Here is a 21,909-nt window from a genome sequence, read left to right on the forward strand (position 1 = left end):
TTTAAGATTAATTAAACAAAAACTTTATTAGAGTGAGCAGAGAGAGACCCAGTATGAGAATACAGGTTTTTAAAACCCGGGTGGGGTGGGGGAGGGGAGAAGAAAGGCTTGAAAACATCTTCTCTGTGTCCCCCAATAAAACCACAGCATGTGTTCCTTTCATCCTCACTTCCTGGCTCTCCCTCCCCCAAGAAAGGCGCATAGTTGCTCAACTGCAGGACAGATGGCCTCTTCAGTCATGAACTTCCTAGGAGAACACATTGTAAAGGTTTGCATCATCATTAACAAATATAAGGGACTGTTATCAATTCATAAAAAGACACAAAAATCACATATATTATCACTCAGCACCACGCTGAAACAGATGAGTATAGGATACGCAGTGTAGACTCAAGGACACCAGCTTCGCTGTGGCTTCAGGAGACAGGGTCCTCAATCGTGCTTGTCCACTTTCTAGCCAGATGAGAGCAGAGTCATTGAGGGACACCAAACCCAATCCCTGGTGCTCATATCCAGTGATGAATACAGAGGAAAATAAAGTGACTGCTGAATACCTCAGGCTTCTCTTCTAAATAGCAGGAGTCGGGGTCAGGATTCTTCCTGAATTTGGAATAGACGACCCTCTGTTTGGAACAGACTGTGTGCACACTAGAAGTAAAAGGTTGCCCAGGCGACTCCATGTTTTGAAACTCAGTGGACATCATGCTTGTCCTAGGAAGGAAAGACTGATATATTTTCTGATGGCAAGCCAGCATTTTGATCAGAATGCAGTTCAATAGCTTTGAGACTGACCTGTTTTAGTACTGAAGGCTCAAAATCCTGAAAACATCTTAGTTCCCAAGATATCAGAATGATTTGTCTGTCCAAGAAAATAGGGACAATTAAATTCACCATTGAATTCTGTACAACAAAGCAACTGTCATCAGGACAATCGAGATGGTTCAGTAGGTAAACATGTTTGCCACCAAGCTTCATGACCAGAGCTTGATCACCAGGACCTGTGTGGTAGAGGGAGAGAGAGACTGCCCTATGACCTCTGTATATATAGAATGCCAAGGAAATATTATACACAGAGATGGGGTTGGGGAGAGAGAGAGGGAGAGAGATTCATGTACATAAATTAATGTAATTTTAAAATTTAAGTATAAGATTAATTTAGAGTAGGGCACTTTAATGATAATGTTTATTCTACCATAAATGAGTCTTTTTCTTTTTAAATGCATTCTTTACCCTGACATCCTGCCAGGATATGTCACTTACAGAGTTCCCTTTGTACCCTCTGAGATGAGAACACCTGTGGACTCCCTTGGTGTTTAGGAATGAAATGTCTGTGGAGTAGAGCCATTCACAAATCTATGTGCTAAAGTCAAACTGAGTTTTGGAATAACTAATATTGTGCTCTTCCAAAAGAAATTCAGGGATTGGCCGAGAGAGTTAATGTGTCCATGAGGGCCCCTGAAAAGGTTGCCTAGGTTCTTGACTAGGGTTCCTATTTCCTTTGAAAGGGAGACATTGTTCAGCCCATCCAGGGTGGAGGCAAGTGCTTAGGGCTTTAAACAGGCATTCACACAGAGGGGCCAGGATCCTGTCTTGTTTCTGGCATTGTTCCAACCATGTCATACTTTGTCCAGTGACCTATTGGACCAAGGCATTATCTGGAAAAAAAAACAGAAAAGTTTGAGCTCTATTCATTATTTTTCTCATTTACCCAATAGCACACATAACTTAAGGGAGGGAATATCTAATTTGGCTCCTAGTTTCAGAAGGTTCTATCCATCCTGTTGGGGAGGCCTGAAGAAGCAGCTCAGGTCATGGTGGCAGGAATGTGGGATGGAGGGTTTAACATCCTGACAGGCTAGGAAGCAGAGATAGAAACAGAAGGACGACAAATACATACCTACTAATATCTGACCCTAATGACCTACTTCTAGCTAGACCCCATCTCCTAAAGGCCCCTTGGTCTCCACAAACATTTAGAATACAAACTTTTGGGGGGACATTTAAAATTCAAGTCATAACAGACTCAGAGTAGGAAGATATAATGCGACTTGTAGAGATTTTCTTCATTGGTTCAATCAAAAGAGAATAATCAGTATAAAGACTCATTTACACAATGAGAAAATAAAGATCTCCATCTGAAACACCTTCTACCAGATAGTGATATTTGTAGGAGATTATAGGAGGCCAAAGTCAACAATTTCTGAAAGAAACTTGTTACTATATTACTTTAATATGTGAATTTCTCAAGGCTTAAAATATGAAACAAATACATTATGGCAGTTCTGAAAACTAGAACACAGCACAGACATATAAGGCATCTCCCAGACTTCCGGGGGAAAGGGTCTCAGAGTTAGCAAGAGTTGACCTTTGAGTATTCACCACATCTGTCAGAAACTCAACTGAAAATCACTTCAGCAGAGAGACAATTGCCAACAAAGACTTATTGTTTGCCTGAAGATTTAAGCAAATGCAGTCTTGTGCAGTTTTACTAGGTTTATGATCTAAATAGAAGATTGTCCTTGAATATGTGCACGCGCATACACACACACACACACACACACACACACACACACACACATTGAAAATCCCTGATACTCTCATGCCAGCCACAGTATCTTCTGTACACACACAGCCACACTCATCACAGTAGTTGAAGACCCTTATAGTCAAGGTGCTGTTTTGAATCCTAATTTTAAGTAAATCATCAGTGGAATTGCCTTTTTTGGATTTTGTGCTATTAGCCCACATTTTTTGATTAAAAGAAACAATTTTAAAATCACAAGAACTGAAGTTTCTACTTAGATGTTAGATAATGCTGCTAACTGAGCTGACAGGATGTCTCTCTGGATAAGGGTGATAAGCATGATGATCTGAGTTCAATCCCTCAGTTTCCCCCACCGACCTGTTCACTTTCATCTTTGTGCGCTTATGTTTGTATGTGCACACACGAATAAGTTAGCACACAAATAAAAAAAATTAAAAGAAAAATGCTGCTAATATTTACAACTAATTTTCCTGCATGTAGACATAGGAGCTTCTGTTTTAGGGAGGAGATAGGTAATTTATTCCTGAGAGAAGGCCTGATATAAAATGAAAAATACTGGTAGAATAGTTGCTTTACCCCCCCCTTCAAAAGAGCATATCCCCCAAAGAATTGTTCCTAGCCATATCTTAAAGCTCATACTTTCCACAATTAACATTCACTGAACAAATGGAAGAAGAGAGATGTGATAACAGTTCCTCTGTAGGAACATCTGTTTTCAAAGGAATGTTGGCAGCATGTATACATGATGTCAGTCTGCCAGGCCGAGAGATTACAATCTGCCTCAATCTTGCTCTGGCACTCATTGCTCAGGGAAGCCTTGTTGAGAGGCATGCAAGCCAGAGTTTGAAATGGGTTACTGTACATTCTCACTGGAGAATAAACAAGAGATTGAAAGCAGGAAGTTCTCCTAAGTTAGTGCCTTAAATATTTACATTCAACGTTCACAAAATGTTCATTTATAAAACTGTTTGGAAAAATAAGATACAGCTCCGAAGAAAAACACAATGCTAATCATCAATAAATATTTATTGAGATAACTAATCCTTGGAGTGGAAGGTGTCCTCAAGCTCTTTCTTTAAGGACCAATACCCTCCACACTTTCCACAGGACTATTATGCTTTCCACATCCAGCTAGATAACTGGGATTTCACAAGATTCTTTAGTGTCCTTCTACTCACCGATTTTTACTGGGTTTTCACATATTTGCTCAGCAAAAGGTTTTGTGTAAAATACTAAGGCTAGGACATCCACAACCAAGTCTAACTTAGAAAACAATATAGTTCTAATGTTGATGGAGGGACACAGTGCTTGGGTTCGCATGTAGCCTATAACACAATGTTGGTAGAGAACGTAACTCCTTCAATGTTAAGATTTGATGGATGCAAGAGACTTTGCATTAAGCTAACTTAACACAGAATTACAGGAAGTCTTCTTGGAATCAAGAAAAAGCAGTTCTAACAGTCCAAAACAAGAAAGAAATGTGCAAACCATATGCTTACATCTGTAAGAAGTATTTCCTAGACGTGACATAATTACTGCAACCATGAACTTAAACAACTATAGTCATCTACACTGGGTTTACACAAAGGGTCCCTGTCAATAGTCAGTCGAGGAAGGGGTAGTAGCTCATAGGGCCCTACCTTTTACCTATAAACTGTTGGCTATTAATGTATCATGGGGAGAGAAGAGTCACTGTCTTTTGATGCGTTCCCAATGCTGATTTCAGTAGGCTCCAAGGATCAACTCCCAATCCATTGTCACAGAGATGGCCTTGGTTAGTCTCCATGGATCACAAAACAAAATCAACAGACAGGGCTGTGAAAGAAAGATTTGTGGAGAAGAGAAATAGAGGTCATAGAGATGGGGGATGGAACATTGGTCAATGTGTACTTCATATGCATGTAAGAAAATGTCTAAGAACAATTTTAATAAATAAAAATTTAATTATTTTTCAATGTTGGAAGTGTGTAACATTAAAGAACAGAGGTGTAGTGTGTGATCATCTCATTGTATTACAACAGAGGAATTATTTAGTTTTAGTTGTATGACATTTCACGAAGTCACATGACACCATGAAAAATAGGCTAGTACCAGGAACCCAGACCAATGTAAGACTATTTTGATACTTGGCCAGCCACTTAATTTCTTAGCTTCAGCATCAAAACTCCCATTGGGAGTATAAAAGTTTTAAAGTTATTTAGCTATGATGATCAGGTAACTGAATGAAGTAAGACAGAAATAGATTCATACAGTAATTTATAATGCAAATGAAAAGAATTTTGCAGAAATATAATATGCCGTTCAATTCTAGTAGTTTATCTTAATTAATTTTTACATTCAGAGACATACTGTGATAATTTCCTCTCATCTTTTAAGAAGTTTGTGTCAACTTGATATAAGCTAGAATCATCAGAGAGGAAGGAGCCTCAGTTGAGGAAATTACTCCATACGACATTTTCTCAACTAGTGATCAACGGCAGGGGGCTCAGCCATTGAGAGTGGTGCCATCCTTGGGCTCATGATCCTGGGTTGAGCAAGCCAGGGGAAGCAAGCCACACCCCTTTATGGCCTCTGCATCAGCTCCTGCTTCCATGATCCTCCCCTACCTAACTTTCTGCCATGGCTTCCTTTGGTGATGAACCACAGTGAGGAAGAATAAGCTGAATTAACACTTTCCAACCCAACTTGCCTTTTGGTCATGGTGTTTCATCACAGCAATAGAGACCCTAAGACAGAAGGCAAATGTATTGGGCATTTCAGCGCACCCGCCCTGCTCTGTAAGGAGCCTTGCTCACCTGCAGGTTTACGGATTTATTACCACTCCCCTGCTCTTACCCAACCAGCAATTAAAGCTGACATGACCACAACAGTTCCTCTCCCCAAGGCCCATGTAGATACTACTAAGTTGAAGAGACAAATTCCACAGTGACCACACCGACATACACCAGACATACATAATACAACACACACACACACACACACACACACACACACACACACACACACACACACACACCACATAATGCACTCATACAATACACAGAATTTGACAAGAAATTCCCATACAACCAAAAACGCAAGAGCACAGAAAACTGTGTCTCCATACCAAGTGAATGTTGCCCCCTTCCTCCAGGCAAATTCAAATGTGTATCTATTTATGGACGAACTGTCCAGAGGGTTAGCAGGCTCCTGAGTCAAGGAGCACTCAAAGCTACCATTTAACACTATCTCCCTAGGCCCAAAGATTCAGACAAGAAGTCACAGGACACATGAGGAGAAAGTTTAGAGGCTTTGTTGCTTTGGTTTCCAATTTCTTCTCCTTTTCGTTTTTCTAAGAGTGAGATATTGAAAGCTGGTCCCTATTTCATGGCTGCGGGCCTTACTCTAAATGTAAACAGTACCAAATACAGAAAATGACTGCCACACTTGAATGCCAAACAAACACAAGATGACAAGCAAAAGTTTTTTGGCTTCATATTAAAGCTTAGTTTTACAACCAACTCCTTTGTTGCCTCTGAAGACAATGATCCCAGTGTTTCTGAGCCAAATCCCTATGACCCTGGACTGAGCCTCCCTTTCCACAACCCAACAGGCATCATTGTACACATGGAGCTAGTGGCCTCCGGCTTGAAAGCCAGCCATCACCTCCCTCCTAGCCTGCTGCTACAGAAGTGTTTGTTTACTGATATTAAAGAGCTGTGCTAAATGAAACTTGGATTTTGCAGACCCCGGGGTAGTTTGATGAGATGTTCTTGATGGTTTCTGCTGCTGCAGGAAATGGTAGGTTCATCGTGGTCTCTGTTGGACGGAGTTTGGTTGTTTCCACTTTATCGTCTCATTAAAGGTTTCAGTTTTAATTGGCATGTATTGTTTTGGTTCCTTGCAGCTCAGTAGTATAAATAATTTGCTTCATAATAATATAATAATATACTACATAATATCTAATATAATAATAATTGACTAGATGGAAGCCATGGGCACCTTGTTCTTCATCCAGTCCATAGTTAAGTAGATATTTCTGAGTATCCATAGTGTGTACATGCATGAGAATCTCAGAATAGACCATGAGTCTCTCATGCAAGATGATGGGTAGTCCTCTATGTCACTGTGATGGCTAGTCATGCTTGACGACTTGACATGTGGGAAGAGGGGACCTCAGTTAAGAAATTGTCTCCAACAAACTGACCCATGAGCATGTCTGTGGAGCATTTTCTTTTTTTTTCTTTTCTTTTCTTTTTCTTTTTCAGAGCTGGGGACCAAACCCAAGGCCTTGAGCTTGTTAGGCAAGCGCTCTACCACTGAGCTAAATCCCCAACCCCTGTGGAGCATTTTCTTAATGATCGATGTGGAAATGTCAAGTTTGCTACATTACTGTATTTCTCTCACTTAATATCTGTGATAATAAAAACCTGCTGGAGAGATAGCTCAGAAGTTAAGAGCATATGATGCTCTTGCAGAGGACCAGAATTTGGTTTCTAGCATGCACTCTAGGGAGCTCACAACTTCCTGAAACTTCCATTCCAGAGATCCAGCACCTGTAGTCATGTACACACACACACACACACACACACACACACACACGCATACACACCCAAATACACACACACAGAGTAAACTAATAAAAAAAGTCTAAAAAACAAAAATTAATGAACATCACACTAAGTCAATGCCACAATGACTATATATATATATATATATATATATATATATATATATATATATATATATATATATAGAGAGAGAGAGAGAGAGAGAGAGAGAGAGAGAGAGAATAACAAACCAGGCATAGTGGTTCATGCCTTTAATCACAACACTCAGGAGGCAGAGACACACAGATGTCTGTGAGTCCAAGGTCAAACTGACCCAGCCAGGGCTACATGTGATACCTTGTTTAGAAAAAGAAAAAAAAGACCCAGGAGAAAAAAAAGCAATGGTCATTTGTGCCTGATAACTCTTCCTACTTCTACAGCTCTGTGGTCCACAACACAGCCTTCATCTTCAAAACTATCCTGACGGGAGATTATACTCATGTCTGTTTATATCTGAAAAAGACTGAGTGAGAAAACTAGATGACTTAATGGGGGGTCATAAAAATAATACGATCTATGAAAATATGATTTCCGGTAGCCTTACTGTGAATCTATCCCTCGTTTGAGTGGAGCATGCCGATGAGATGGGAATATAAGTCACACAGTGTTCACAAGCCACCTGGTGGTTCAGGACATGATACTGTGTTGTCTTGTTGAGGCTTAAGAAAGAAAGCATTTATTCTTCAAGTACAATGAGCCATTTTCTAAGAAACTATAGCTCTTCAGTCATAACACCACGGCTGGGTCACTGTGAAAATTATCCAAAGAAGCCATTCCCACTGCGTTTCCATTCATCCATTCATTTATTCATTCACCCACCTACCCACACATCTTTTAACATATTTATCTATTATTTATTTATTTTAAGAGTAATAATGTTTCCTCTCTTGCTTATCCGTTTAGCCCTCACATCATCCTTGGTAAGTCTAATCAAACCACAGCCAACAATCAAAGCCAAGAGGGTTGTGCCACAACCCACTCTTTGTATATGTTGAAAGGATCAATAAAAACAAATATGGCGGGTAGCGTTGTTGGTTTCAATGGGACATATTTTTCCCCTTCCTGTGGGTCCACTTTTATTTAAATTTCACTCTGAAGAAGAGATAGTTGTTCTACCTCTACTTCAACATTTGTAACAGAACAGAATTCAATTCTCAAATGCAAAGAATTCTTTGGCAGTCTCATTACAGTAAATAAATAAAAAATTGCATTTGCGCATGAGTAGAATTCAGTTTGGTTTCTTTGACCTTAAATAAAAGGCTTGGTAAAGGAAGGGGATCCTTCCCCATCAGAAGTCTGTACTATCCACGGTGATGTTCATAGAATGGGATGGTAAACAGAAGCTGACACTATGAGGCTTGTACTCTCTGCCAATGTGCTGTACGTGTGACCGACTCTGTCTGGTGGAGTCAGGTAAGTGACTTTCTACATGAGCACCATGAACTGTGGGCCAGAGTCTCCGACAACAGCCAGATTCTTCTGTGCGCATTTGTAACGGTCAATCTTGATGGCCAACTAGATCATTCTATCCCTGCGTTCAACACCCAGCACACAGTGATTCATTTCACAAACGTTGAGAAAACTTTGCAGCTGAAGCACACTGGGTTAAAAATAAAAAAAAAGAAGCTGCATTCTACATGAGAATCACCTAGGAGACACACCTATGGGTGTTCCTAGAGAGGTTTGACTGAGGTGGGAAGACCCACCCTGAGTGCCAGAGGCATCATCACCACATGGGCTAGGAATTCAGGGTGAACACAAAGAAATCAAAGGGAGCATCTGCCTTCCTGTCTCTGCATCCACCACAAACTGAATGTGAGCGCATTCCTCTGCTGTGACTTCTGACCCACACACCGTGCCAAAATAAACCTTCCCTCACTTAAGGTGTTTTTTGTTTCGTATTTTGTCAGGCAACAAGAAAAGCAAGTAACACAACACATAAAAAAGTTTTCTCAGTGTTGTTCTTCACTCAGTACTTTCTGAATAAAAGGAAATGCCAAACCCAGACAGCATAGCATAAGCTAACATCCTGTAGATCCAGCTGCGCTCGGAGACGTGAGCAAGAATTTCCAGAAAAGTTAGCGCAAAGCAGAGTTTGAGTTCCCTGGGAAGGTGTTTTAGGGAACAGAGCCCAGGGTTTAAAGTTGCTTGCAGTACAAGCATGAGAACCAGAGTTAGGATCCCCCAAAACTCATGTAAATGTCAGGAGAGAAGGGGCAGCCAGCTTGTCCTTGAAAGCAAAGACAGGGAACCCCCAGCGCCAGCATACTAGGAGACAATTTATATTGGCTAGCTCTAGATTGGCTTGAGAGACCCTGCTCAATAAATCAAGTGGAAAAATGTAGGGAGCCATATTGGATTTGGGCCTGGCCGTTTTGTGACTATAGCTCAAAGTGGCTACGTGACTTTTGGCCACACATACTCCTCTAAGAGCCTCTCCCATGAATTTATGGCACAGGAAGATAATATTCACGGGATGCTTCAGTCTAAGCAAAAATCAGTTATCTCCTCAGTCAACACCCGGTGTCTACCGCCTGACCTCATCCTCTACCGCCTGACCTCTTCGCCTCCAGCTATCACTGCCTATATCCTCATCTCCCCCTCCTCTGTGTTTCACAAAGGACACTCCCCTACCTGAAAGCCTTAAAAGCTGTAACGTTCATTCCAATAAACGAGACCTTGACAATAGAATCTTGCTTGGTTTCCTTCTTCTCTTCACCCTCATTTGGCCCACAGGTAGAAAGCCTCTTTGGGACCCTGAATAACTGGGTCCCCACTGGCAGGGACAGAAAAACAACTGAGGAAGACTTCGAGCATCGACAGGGCTCCACAGATGCTCACACACATGCATGCACATCTGAGCACACACACATACACACACGCAAACATGCCCACACACAAAAATATGCACATAGCACACACAGAGACAGGAAAGAAAGGTAAATAATGAGTTTTAATACAACTCTAAGTGCAGGCATTAAGGGAGAAAGGTGCTTCAGAAAAGGATAGTACAAATGTCGATTCCTCTTCCTGGTGCTGTGATTAAAAAAAAAAAAAAAAAAAAACTCTAAGGAAAGCAACTTAAAGAAGAGAAGGTTTACTTTAGTTCAAAGTCCAAGGTGCAGACTGCCATGGCTTGAAGCAGATGGCCGTGTCAAAGCTACAGCCAGGAAACAAGAGCAATGAACACAGGCTTGCTGCTCTCAACCTTTGCACAGCCCAGGACTGTTTCAGGGAATGGTTCTGCCCACAGTAGGCAAATCATCTCACATCAACCAAGACAATCAAGATATGCTAGCACACACATCTTGCTCAGTGGCCTTTCTCCCAGATGACTGTAGATTTTTATCAGGTTGACTAACATCCAAATGCAGACACATGCTTCCTGAGAGAGTCACACTTGTGCCATAGAAGTAGCCAGAATGGTTCTGGAAGCAGCACTGGGGAAGGGGGAGTCACAAGAGTTGTACAAGGGAGTTAGACCTGTCTTTTACTATCAACATGGTTAGAGCCCTGTCTATAAGACCCTCAGAAGAAGTCACAGGCTTGCATCTAAGAAGCAGAAAAACCATAGGTTATATGTGCTTTAAGTGAGGCTAATGCTGCCTACATGTGGGCAACCTTCACAGAAAGTGTTAATTGTGCCAGGACTCTTGAGGCTGCAGCAAGACTTCAGTGTGGGGACTTGCTTTCCATTCTCATGCCCCCTTACTTTCTTCCTTTCTACTCCACCTCAGAAAGATGGGGTGTGCCTTTTGCAAGGTTGTTTTTGCTGACCTCATGCCTTCTTTTTTAATTTTTTTAATAATGGTAATATCAGAGAATAAAATCAGAGCCAGGTATGAAAACTGATTTTTGCAGCCTCCCAACTTTTAAGTAAACATAGTTGTAAATAGTTTTCAAAACAAAGGAAGAGGGAGAAGATCAGATTTTAAAAAAAAAGTTAAAGCAAATTACTAATGTTCTGGTCTTCTGTCTATCTAATCCTGCAATGCATTCTTATTACCTTGTTTTTTCACTCAGAAGTTCCCCTCAGAAGGCCCTTCTCCCTGCTTAGGCTCCACCCTGTTTAAGTCCAGAAGCACAACCTGCCACTACAGATCTTTGAAGTTTGCCTGTAATTGTCTGGAATACTCTACCAAATCTGTGCTTTATGAACTAAGAATTTGGAGAAGTTAATGAAGGCATGTAAGGGAGTTCCTCCTTAGTTAAATCAAACAAAAGAAAGCTTCTTTTGCTGTAGCCATTAGAGGGGAGAGTTAATCGGATTAAGACTATGATCTTTTTTTGATTACATTTCTGTCCCTAGACACAGCCGCCAGCAAAGGCTTCAAAATCTCTCCGGCTACCTGACTTGGCTCTTTGTAGAGTGTCTGGTACAGACCTTTGCTTCTGCCAATTTCCTAAGAGCTTCGTCTGCTGCAGAAAGCATCCCTTTGATCACAATTTGACTTTCGGTTCAGCAAGCAGCTGGATGTGCACACCCACAGCCTAGCTCGTCTCTTCCCATGTCTGTGCTCACCATGCTGCACAGAGGAGTGGAGATGGCAGAGCAAATCTGGGTTCAGTTTGCAGCAAAGCAAGTGCTTTCTGCCATGAGAATCCAGAAAGAATGTCCCCACTGGGAAACACATGCAGACGCACAGACACACACACACACACACAGACATAAACACATAGACACACAGAGAGAGAGACCACACACAAAGCACACACCAGAGAGAGAGAGAGAGATACAGACACACCCACAGATACATGCACACAAAAACCACACACAAAGCACACACCACAGAGAGAAAGACAAAGAGAGACACACAAACACACAGAGAGAGAGAAAGAGAGAGAGAGAGAGAGAGAGAGAGAGAGAGAGAGAGAGAGAGAGGATACACACAGAGGATACACACTTTTTGGTCTTCACTTCTCAGACACAAAACCTTTCTGCCCTCACAGCATCCATCCCGAGACATAAGAATGCTTTACACCTGGTCACCAAAGTGGACGTGGCTTTCTCTTTACATTCCAATCAATCATGAGTCCTATCTTTCAATCTCATGCCTAGAGATAGAATCAGACCCAAAAGTTGGAGGCCTAGTTATGGAGCAGCCTCCAATTCAAAGGTCAATCACATAAGCAATGATTTTGTCACCTAATCTATGATTCTGGTCAGCTAATTATACACCAGAGGTTCCCATGTCCCCTTTTCAAACTTCCCAAGTATTGTGAACAAAAGATACAAATGAATACCCAAACACCATGAGGTAAAGCGTCTGAGAAGAGATCATCTACTCCTTTACCGTCTCTGGTCACCACCCTCCAGGAATCTAGACACTCATTGTCATCTGTTCATCAAAACACGACATTCTGGGGGCTTATGGAGGCTTAAGATATAGAACGTGGTTGATTATACTGTCCATCTGCTCAATCCTCACCCCTCACCCTCCTCTAGGTTAAAAGACAACGCTAAGAATTCCAACTTTCTAATCATACTCTTGGTTTCCCTGACAACCAGACAGATCCTAGGGTTCCAGAGGCATGCACCAGGAATCTGTTCAACAAAGCCAAAGAAAACACTCCTGTCAACCCAGAAAATGCCAGGACTGAGGAACTGTGTGTTGGACATCCCCATCACTGGAGAAATCATTAGTTCTTGGAGGGCTTTGTGTCAGAAACAGAGACCAAAGAACAAATATTAGAACAAGGATTCTGCTGGTGCTCCATTGTCAAGGCTGTTAGCTGCTGCCCCAGAAACAAAGAAGTGAATATATACATATACACATACATACATACATACATACATACATACATACATACATACACACACACACATACATACATACACACACACATACATACATACATACACACACATACATACATGCATACACACACACATATATGCTTGTTTGGTTTTGTGCTTTGAGTTTTTTGTTTGTTGTTTTGGTTTTGGTTTTGTTGTTGTTGTTATTGTTTTGTTTTGTTTTTGAGGCAGGAACGTACTGTGAAGCCCATATTAGCCTGAAACATGAGATTCGTCGGCCTCTCCCTCCCCTTCTGCGTCCTGGGATTATGAATATGCATCCGTATGCCCAGCTGATAAATCTTACTATAATATCACAGCTTTCTTATGAATTTTCTTGGTCTTTTGAACCCAAACTTTCCTGTCCCCTAAACTCTATTTCAACCCCGTGTTTTCATTCCCAATCTCAGGTCTGATCGCACCAGGGCCCAGCATGCTCCATAGCTGTTTCTCCAACCTTCATGGGGCAGTGCGTACCTCCTAATACATGCCCTCTGAAGGCAGCAGAAAGGTGTTGCTGTGTACAACAAAATAGGAGGCTGAATAAATAAATAAATAAATAAATAAATAAATAAATAAATAAGCAAACCCTTCAGCCCCAGAGGAGTACAAAAGAAGCCACCAGCCTGTCTCCATTCAGAGAGAAAAAAGTATGTCTTGCTACTGATACCACAGGACAGCATTTGCTTCTCCATGGCACCTGCATGCTCGCCCATCCTCGGTGATGTGAAGACCTTGCCGAGTCATCAAATGTACAACGGCAAACTCTCTGGGAGGTTTGCGGGTTATATGGGAAATGTCTAGCTTGTTCGCCATGGTCACAGAGATATTGCGGACAACAGAGATCCAGAAATGTACTGAGAGTACACACAGGGAAAGCATTTTCTTTCATTACAGTGATGAGCCAACTGTAGAAGTGTCCCTGTGATTTCATCTGATAGCAGATAATTGTTTCAAAACAAGATATTGGGCTTGAATTACCCTAGATGCATAGAACACATGAAACTCAAGACGGACGATGTGAATGCTTCACTCCTTCTTTAAAAGAGGAACAAGAATACCCTTGAGAGGGAATAGGGAAACAAAGTTTAGAACAGAGGCAGAAGGAACACCCATTCAGAGCCTGCCCCACATGTGGCCCATACATATACAGCCACCCAATTAGACAAGATGGATGAAGCCAAGAAGTGCAGGCCGACAGGAGCCGGATGTAGATCTCTCCTGAGAGACACAGCCAGAATACAGCAAACCAGAGGTGAATGCCAGCAGCAAACCACTGAACTGAGAATAGGACCCCCGTTGAAGGAATCAGAGAAAGAACTGGAAGAGCTTGAAGGGGCTCGAGACCCCTTATGAACAACAATGCCAAGCAACCAGAGCTTCCAGGGACTAAGCCACTACCTAAAGACTATACATGGACTGACCCTGGACTCTGACCTCATAGGCAGCAATGAATAGCCTAGTAAGAGCACCAGTGGAAGGGGAAACCCTGGGTCCTGCTAAGACTGAACCCCCAGTGAATGTGATTGTTGGGGGGAGAGCAGCAATGGGGGGAGGATGGGGAGGGGAACACCCATAAAGAAGGGGAGGGGGAGGGATTAGGGGGATGTTTGCCCGGAAACCGGGAAAGGGAATAACATTCGAAATGTAAATAAGAAATACTCAAGTTAATTAAAAAAAAAAACAAGATATTGGAAGGAGTACTAACTAAAATAGCACATAGCAAAAGTCCGGTGATAATACTCTCTTGAAGGAGCTGGCTCAATGGCTAAAAGCCTTGACTGGTCTTCCAGAGGACCTGTGGCTGATTCCCAGCACCCATGTAACAGCTTATAACCACCTGAAACTCCAGTTCCAGAGATCCAGTGCCATGTTCTGTCCTCCAAGGGTACCAAGCATGCACAAGGTAGACAGACATGCATGCAGATGAAAGACCCTTATGCACGAAATTATTGTTTTTAAGTAATAATAATCCCTTGATATTTATCAATGAATAGGATTATGGTCTCCTAATAAGGAATTCTAAACTTTTTGACAGTGATAATTTTACTTTTCCTCTCATTTTTTTCTTTCTTTCCTTCTGTGACAGACTCTCACACTGTAGCCCAGGTTAGCCTGAAACTCTGTGTAAACCAGGCAGCCTTTGAACTCAGAGCACTGAATTTGCCTCAGCCTCCTGAATGCTGGGATTAAAAACACAAGGACTTAGACCTGGAAATGGTATGTAGACGACGCCTAATCAATTTGCTGGTTCCCGTATGAGATTGAGAAGAGAGAGCTGTCTGTTGTCAGATGTCCTGAACACTGTGATATCTTACAGTTAGACATGCATTTAAAATTTCAACCACAAAAGTCATGATTTTCCTGGTAAAGGGTGTTATTTTTCATAAAAATGCAGTTTAAAAAATAATTCAGGATAGATGTCTTAGTTTTATTTATTAAAAAATACATGGTTTTATTTTTAATTATTTTTACATCTCTGCATATCTGTGCAGGTGTCCGTGGTGGTCAGAAAGGGGCCTAATATACCTTGGAATTAGACTTACTGTGGTTGTGAGCCACCCGAGGTAGGTTCTGGAAGCGGAACTCTGGTCCTCTTGACTTATCCCGACTGCCATGGAAATTTCACTTGTTCTGTTCCCGGACTTGCCACCCCCAACACGTTATCCCCAGAGCAAAAAGAACAATCTTTTTAAAGACATCTTGTCAATTATCGTACTTCACAAGAAAGAAAACACCTCTTGGACTATGCCCCAAAGCTTTCTTATGGCATGCACGATAAGAGGTGTCTGGTTTCAATGGTGATGAAGTCTGAAGAACTCACTAACGGTGGCCGATGGACTTAAAATTTATTCTTTTAAATCCCATGATGGGGACAACATCACATGTCTCACATAATCCACCCTCTCAGCAGTAATATAATTGAAAATATCATGACACTAAAATTAACTGCAAATGGAGAAATTAATAAAGTCCCAGCTGAGTTCCCAACACCCACGCATCACTGAAGAAAGCCTGTGTATAAAGAGGAGAGAAGGCCCTTATGGAATTCGGGAAAATGTCAAACAATGCCCAGAACGTAGGGATGGTAATGCTGGAACCAATCCAGAAAGAGAAAATTCACAGATACCTAGCCTTGGGTCGGAATCTGGTGATTTCTAGTACTAGGCACAGGCTTGGGGTGGAGGGTGTTAGACACGGAAGCTACAGTCTCTGAGGTTTGCTGAGAGTGAGGGGTCTGAGAACAAGGGGGAGGGCAGAGAACAGGAGGGAGGGCAGAAAAAGAGGGAGGGTAGAGAAAAGCGGGAGGGTAGAGAACAGGGTGTGGACAAAGAACAGAACGGGGGAGGGCAGAAAACGGGGGAGGTAAGAGAAAGGGGGAGGGAGTAGACAACAGGGGGAGGGCAGAGGACAGGGGGCAAAGAACAGGGGACAGGGCAAACAACAGAGCAGGGCAGAGAACAGGGGGGAGGGCAGAAAAATTGTCTTAGAGATCAATCTTTAGAAGCACAAGAGTGACAGAGAAGAAAGAAGTAAGATGAAAACGAAAACCTCTACCAAGTTTAATAAAATACACAAAAGAGAATCAAAATATACCAACCGCCACCTTCCTGACACATCCACCCATCCATAAAATACCACCCTGGGAGAGCAGTGAGCTGTCAGAACAGAGAGTCATCAAAGTCGGAGCCCTGACCACAAATGACTAGGAATAAAAATAGCAGCTAAAGTCCTAGCCCCCGAAGCAGCCACAAAGCTGCAGAAACTGTGTTTCAACACTCCAGAGTGAATAAAGTCACAAGAACGTTTACAAATATGCAAGAACTAGAGCCACAAAGACGATGAGCAGAAACTGAGAAGACTGGAAAAAGACAAAATGATCAGAAAAGATGAAGTTACAGGGTACCTGAGATGAGATTCAAATGAAAATCTAACAAAAGAAAAAAAAATCTGTGGTGTTCGAGTGACAGTGGCCCCATAGGCTCATACATTTGAATGCGTGGTCATCAGAGAGTTGTACTATTTGAGTTGGATTAGGAGGTGGCCTTGTTGGAGGAGGAGTGTCACTGGGTGTGAGCTTTTGGGTTTCTAAAGCTCGAGCCAGGCCCAGTGTCTGTAGTAGGTAGTCATAACGAACTGCATAGAAACATATGATCTAAAACGTAAGTGGAAAACATAGGTGCTCCTAATGCACAAGCAAAGACATTAGGGGATGGATATGCATGGTGTATTGTGCACATCTGGATCTATTTTTCCATATGTGTTTATGTTCCCGAGTGCTTTCTTCAAAGACAGGCACGTTGCGATGTGTACACTTTAATACCGAGACATTGTTGTCTAACACCGTTCATCCAGGTACCAGTCATCCTCGGACAGAAAGCTCATTCCAGGACGACTCAGAGACACAGAAAAATATGTTGTTATGCTCAGAAGTGAAAGTGTACCAAAACAATTAGATACGGTCACCAGCTGTAATATTGGGAAAAATAGGATAGCTCGCGTCCATGTCAGTGATGAATAGGATTTCCATTTGTAACTAAAACTGGCTGGTGAACATTCGAAGGGTTCACAGGTGTTCACCACCATCTTGCCACAGTCATGATAAAGACTCTTTTGAGTAAATTAGCAGTGCTAAATTCATAGAAATTTCTGATGAAAAAGAAACGGGACATTTGAACAACTTAGGGTGACTTCTCAATTGGGAAACTTGTTAGTGTCAAGATAAATGAAAAAGAGGAGAAGGAAGATGAATAGGAAGAGAAAAAGAAAGACAAAGAGAAGGAAGAGAAAGGGAAGGAGAAAGTGGATCATACTGTGACCGGGCCAACAGAAGCAGCATTACCACGAAAGCAAATGGATGACACAGCAAATTTGACACTCTAAAAGAGGGACGTCCATTCCCCTTTATCTTCCAGCCTGACAAGTGCATCACATTCATGCCAACGGGCTACATAGTAAGCCCCAAGCTAGCCCAAGCTACAAGATCCTGTCAAACCAAACAAGAAAAGAAATGCCCCCTACAGTCTTTAGGGGTAAAACGTTATTTGTCTGTGCGTGGAAAGAGAAACACAGAATAAAAAGACACAGGCAGAGAAGGCAGATGGCAACTGTACGCTGCTATCAGGTGATTTATGTGTCATAGACATGGGCATCTTATTGCTATTGTCCCTGCAACATTTCTATAAAGCTGAAATTATTACCAAATGAAAAGTAATGTAAAGCATTTGAAAATATAAAGTACGAAATCAGATGGTTTTATTACTTAATAAAACCCTTATGAAGCCCCAGACTGCACCTGTCAGGATGTAATTCAAGCACTTTCCCAACACCTAGAAGACTCCAGGTACACTGCTACTCATTGCCACACCCTCTGGACCTTGGTGGTGCTCCACTCTCTGCCTGTCAGGCTGTAAGAGAAGCAGAATTGAAAGATGCCCCATAGGTTTTGGTCCAGTAATCCTTTTACTAGGTCGCAAGCTTGTTAGGGGCTGGTTAATTGCCTCTTTTCCTTTTCTGCTCATTCCCAATATCTTGCATAATGCCTTAAACACTTCATAGTGTAAATTACGTCCCCAATTATGCTACTGATCGGGGCAGCTAAGGAGCCAACCAGTACTAAACAGAGACCAATCCATCTAAAGCCTCAGTTCTGCCTTCTGGCATTTACCGTGAGAGTCCTGAGGCCAGGTTAGCATTTGGGAAAGGAAATCTTCCAGATAAATGGATTATAGCATTGTAAATACTTATGAAATGAGTCAGAAGTAGTTCCAGCTAAGGAAATTCCAGAAAGTGGAGAAGATGGGGGTAGATCTTGGATGGGAAGGGTGGGAGGAAAAAGAGGAAGGACAAGAGGGAGTAGGAAAAAGAGAAAAGTTTGCCTCAATACTCTCATGCTCAACAAACTTCCGGAGGATGCTCTCTATATAATCCAATTGCCTTGGCCACCCACCCTCCAGGAAGTGTTGGAGCCAAAAGGCCGTCGGGTGTCTTGAGTAGGATGAGGAAAGACGGTAATGAAAAAAAGGAAAGGAAGGAAGGGAAGGAGAGAGAGAAGAGGGGAGAGGGAGGAAAGAAAGAAGGTGAGGGAGAAAAATCCTCAGTCACAGAACCAGGTAAGAACTCATCTGCAGGGATGAGAGGGATACAGCAGCTTAGTGCACTGGTACTCTTCCCAAGGATCTGACTTCAATTCCCTGCAGGCAAATTACCCATTTGACATACAAAGTAATTGTCAGGGCCCAATGAAACCAAAGGAGAATGGCTAACGGTGCTGCCTAGGAGCAGACCAAAGTGTCTTCTTGGCCTACTCAGTGCTTGTGGCCCTTCGGCTCTCTCACCAGCCCGCCCCCCACCTTAAACCTCTCCAGTCTGGAGCCTTCACTTGCCTTCCCCCAGCTTCTCTTTCCTACGTAACCTGGCCATTTTGGCTACATACCCTCTTCAGTTCCTTTGACTCTCTCTTAATCCTTTTTTCCCTCTCCTCTCTTCCTCTCTCACTCTCCCTGTCTCTCTCTCCCCTCAGTCTCTCTGTTGACTCCAGTCTGCTGCTCATGTCTAGTTTACTATTGTCTCTCCCTGCTCTGGACTCCTCCAGATGGCTCTGGCTGTTCTCTGCCACATATCTACAATCAAAACATTTCCCTCGAACATGCCTTGGAGTGTCCTCATTTCTATTCAGTGATAAATAGCTTTTCAGTTGAACTCATCTGCGGGCCCACCACAACCATAGTGCCAGCTCTGCTCTGCATTTAAAGTTTCAAGATCTGACAAATGACCAGGATTTTGTGAAAGTGTTTCTTAGGCTTCCCCTCTTCCTCCTCAAAAGGCCTTCAAGTGAGGCTGACTACAGAGGGATTGTCTAAGAAGTGAGACTTAAGAAGAACACCCACTCTAAACCTCGTAAATTATTACTGTAAATGCAATCACATAATACTCTAGTAAAAGTATTTTAGAGATGAGCAAATATCAAAATTCAGTAACTAAATAATACCTTATTGCTAACACCACAAACTACACTATACCGTTTCTTCCTCTAATTCCGTTCTTTGATCCAACGCATTCAGTCTTAGATCATCTAATCTGTTGTTCATTCCAAAGAGCTATTGGAAAAGTACAGCAACCTAGTGGTGTACTCCCTTAATCCCAGGACTCAGGAGGCTGATATCTATGACTTCAAGTCCAACCTGCTCTACAGAGTAAGTTCCAGGACAGCCACAGCTACACAGAGAAACAAACAAACAAACAAAACAAACAAAAAAGAAGAGACAGACAGACAGAAAGAAAGAAAGAAGCACAATAATCTGTGATAAAAAATATGAATAAAATAAAATAAGCCTTAAAGAAAGAGCTCCAGAAACTCATTAAACTAAGCAGAAAGTCAGACTCTGGTTCTACTCCATTTCCTTTTCCTTTTAAGTTCTTTTTTTTTTTAAAAAAGATTTTAGTTACTTTATATATGTGTGTACACTGTAGCTGTCTTCAGACACACCAGAAGAGGGCATCAGATCTCATTACAGATGGTTGTGAGCCACCATGTGGTTGCTGGGAATTGAACTCAGGACCTCTAAAAGAGCAGTCAGTGCTCTTAGCCTCTGAGCCATCTCTCCAACCCTCAATTCTTTTATTTAGTATTTACCTCAGAATATGTGGCTTCTTCAAAAATTCCTAAAGTAAGAATCATGGAAACAAAGTAATGCATGAAATTTCACACATGGAATAGTGACGAGGCAGGCAGCTCACTGATATGAAGGCAGTCCACCAATGCCAAGGCAGCTCCCTTTGCCTCTTGGACTAGTAGAGAAGCACAACAATCTGTAGGGTCCCATTGCTACACTGTAGGTCACACACACACCAAACCTGACTTGTGGGTTACAAGAAATACTCAGAAAAAGTTGTTTCCCCAAACCACACTGGACCAAGAAGAAAAAACTGTTTGGGTAGGACACATCCTCTCTCTCTCTCTCTCTCTCTCTCTCTCTCTCTCTCTCTCTCTCTCTCTCGCACACACATACACACACACACACACACACCCCGTATGGGTAAACATTACTCAGTCTTTAGAAAGAAGAAAATCATTGTCATTTCTAACACCATAATCAATCTAAGATGTAGAGAGCGGCGCAGCGGAAAAAAAGATGGCGCCGACATCCAGCCTTGTCTGGATGTCGACAACTTACTGTGCATGTGCAGGCTTGTCCCCTTGCTAGGGCTCCCTCTAGTGGTGAACAGCGGTATTGCACATGTGCGGTTTATGCACCAGGTGTCAGTTGACCGTTAATATGCTAATGAGGTGATTCATTCTCCGCCAATCCCTGGAGGACTAGTAGTGGGGTGATCCATGCCCCACCAATCCCTGAGAGATAATTAGCATACTGTTGTGTATATAAGTCCAGCGACTTTGCTGCTCGAAGTCCCTGTTCAAGAGAGCTGTAACACTGAGAAGAGCTGTAACACTAAGAAGAGCTGTAACACAGTAAAGGCTTGCTCGCAGAAGAATCCTGTTGCCTCGAGTCGTCCTTACTGGCGGGACATTAGGCGCGCGACACTAAGGCCATTGTGCAAAGTTAAGTAAATCAGACGAAGAAAGACAAATGTCTCATGCTCTCGCTGTACATAAAGTATTAAATGGTGGAACTCACGGAAGTATATGACAGAACGCAGTTGTCAGGTTTAGGGACCTGGGGCAAGACTTGGAGTGAGATGCCAGTCAAGGGTATAAAGTTCTGTTTGTTTCCAGTGAACAAGTTCTGTGTCTTGTTTATACACACAGTGTATACTGCACACAGTGGCAGGTAATTCAACAAGTCCAAATCACATGACAGAAGCTTGCTGCAAGGTCCCTAGAGCGTTCACAGGGACACATAGCTATATGAAGTGATGGTGTGTTAATTAGCTTGTGAGGGATGTTTCACAACAAACGGACATAGGAAAACATCGACTCATACACCTTAAAGGAAATGTGTGATTTCCACCTGCCA

The 21,909-nt window shown here is 42.2% G+C and overlaps 1 long non-coding RNA gene across 5 annotated transcripts; it reads right to left on the reverse strand.

Moving 5' to 3' along the window:
* LOC120098122 (uncharacterized) lies at positions 1 to 21,281 on the reverse strand. 5 transcript variants are annotated; one of them, XR_010059643.1, is made up of 3 exons: positions 21,109 to 21,281; positions 793 to 4,360; positions 1 to 711 (listed from the first exon to the last, which is right to left on the reverse strand). It is a non-coding gene; the product is annotated as an uncharacterized LOC120098122 (long non-coding RNA). The 5 variants fall into 5 exon arrangements; XR_010059642.1 differs by having other exon boundaries at positions 793 to 1,655; positions 21,109 to 21,278; XR_010059644.1 differs by having other exon boundaries at positions 793 to 859; positions 21,109 to 21,276.
* Between the last annotated feature and the right edge of the window lie 628 nt (positions 21,282 to 21,909).

The sequence above is a fragment of the Rattus norvegicus genome, chromosome 18, assembly GCF_036323735.1.
Source record: "Rattus norvegicus strain BN/NHsdMcwi chromosome 18, GRCr8, whole genome shotgun sequence".
Lineage (NCBI taxonomy): Eukaryota > Metazoa > Chordata > Mammalia > Rodentia > Muridae > Rattus > Rattus norvegicus.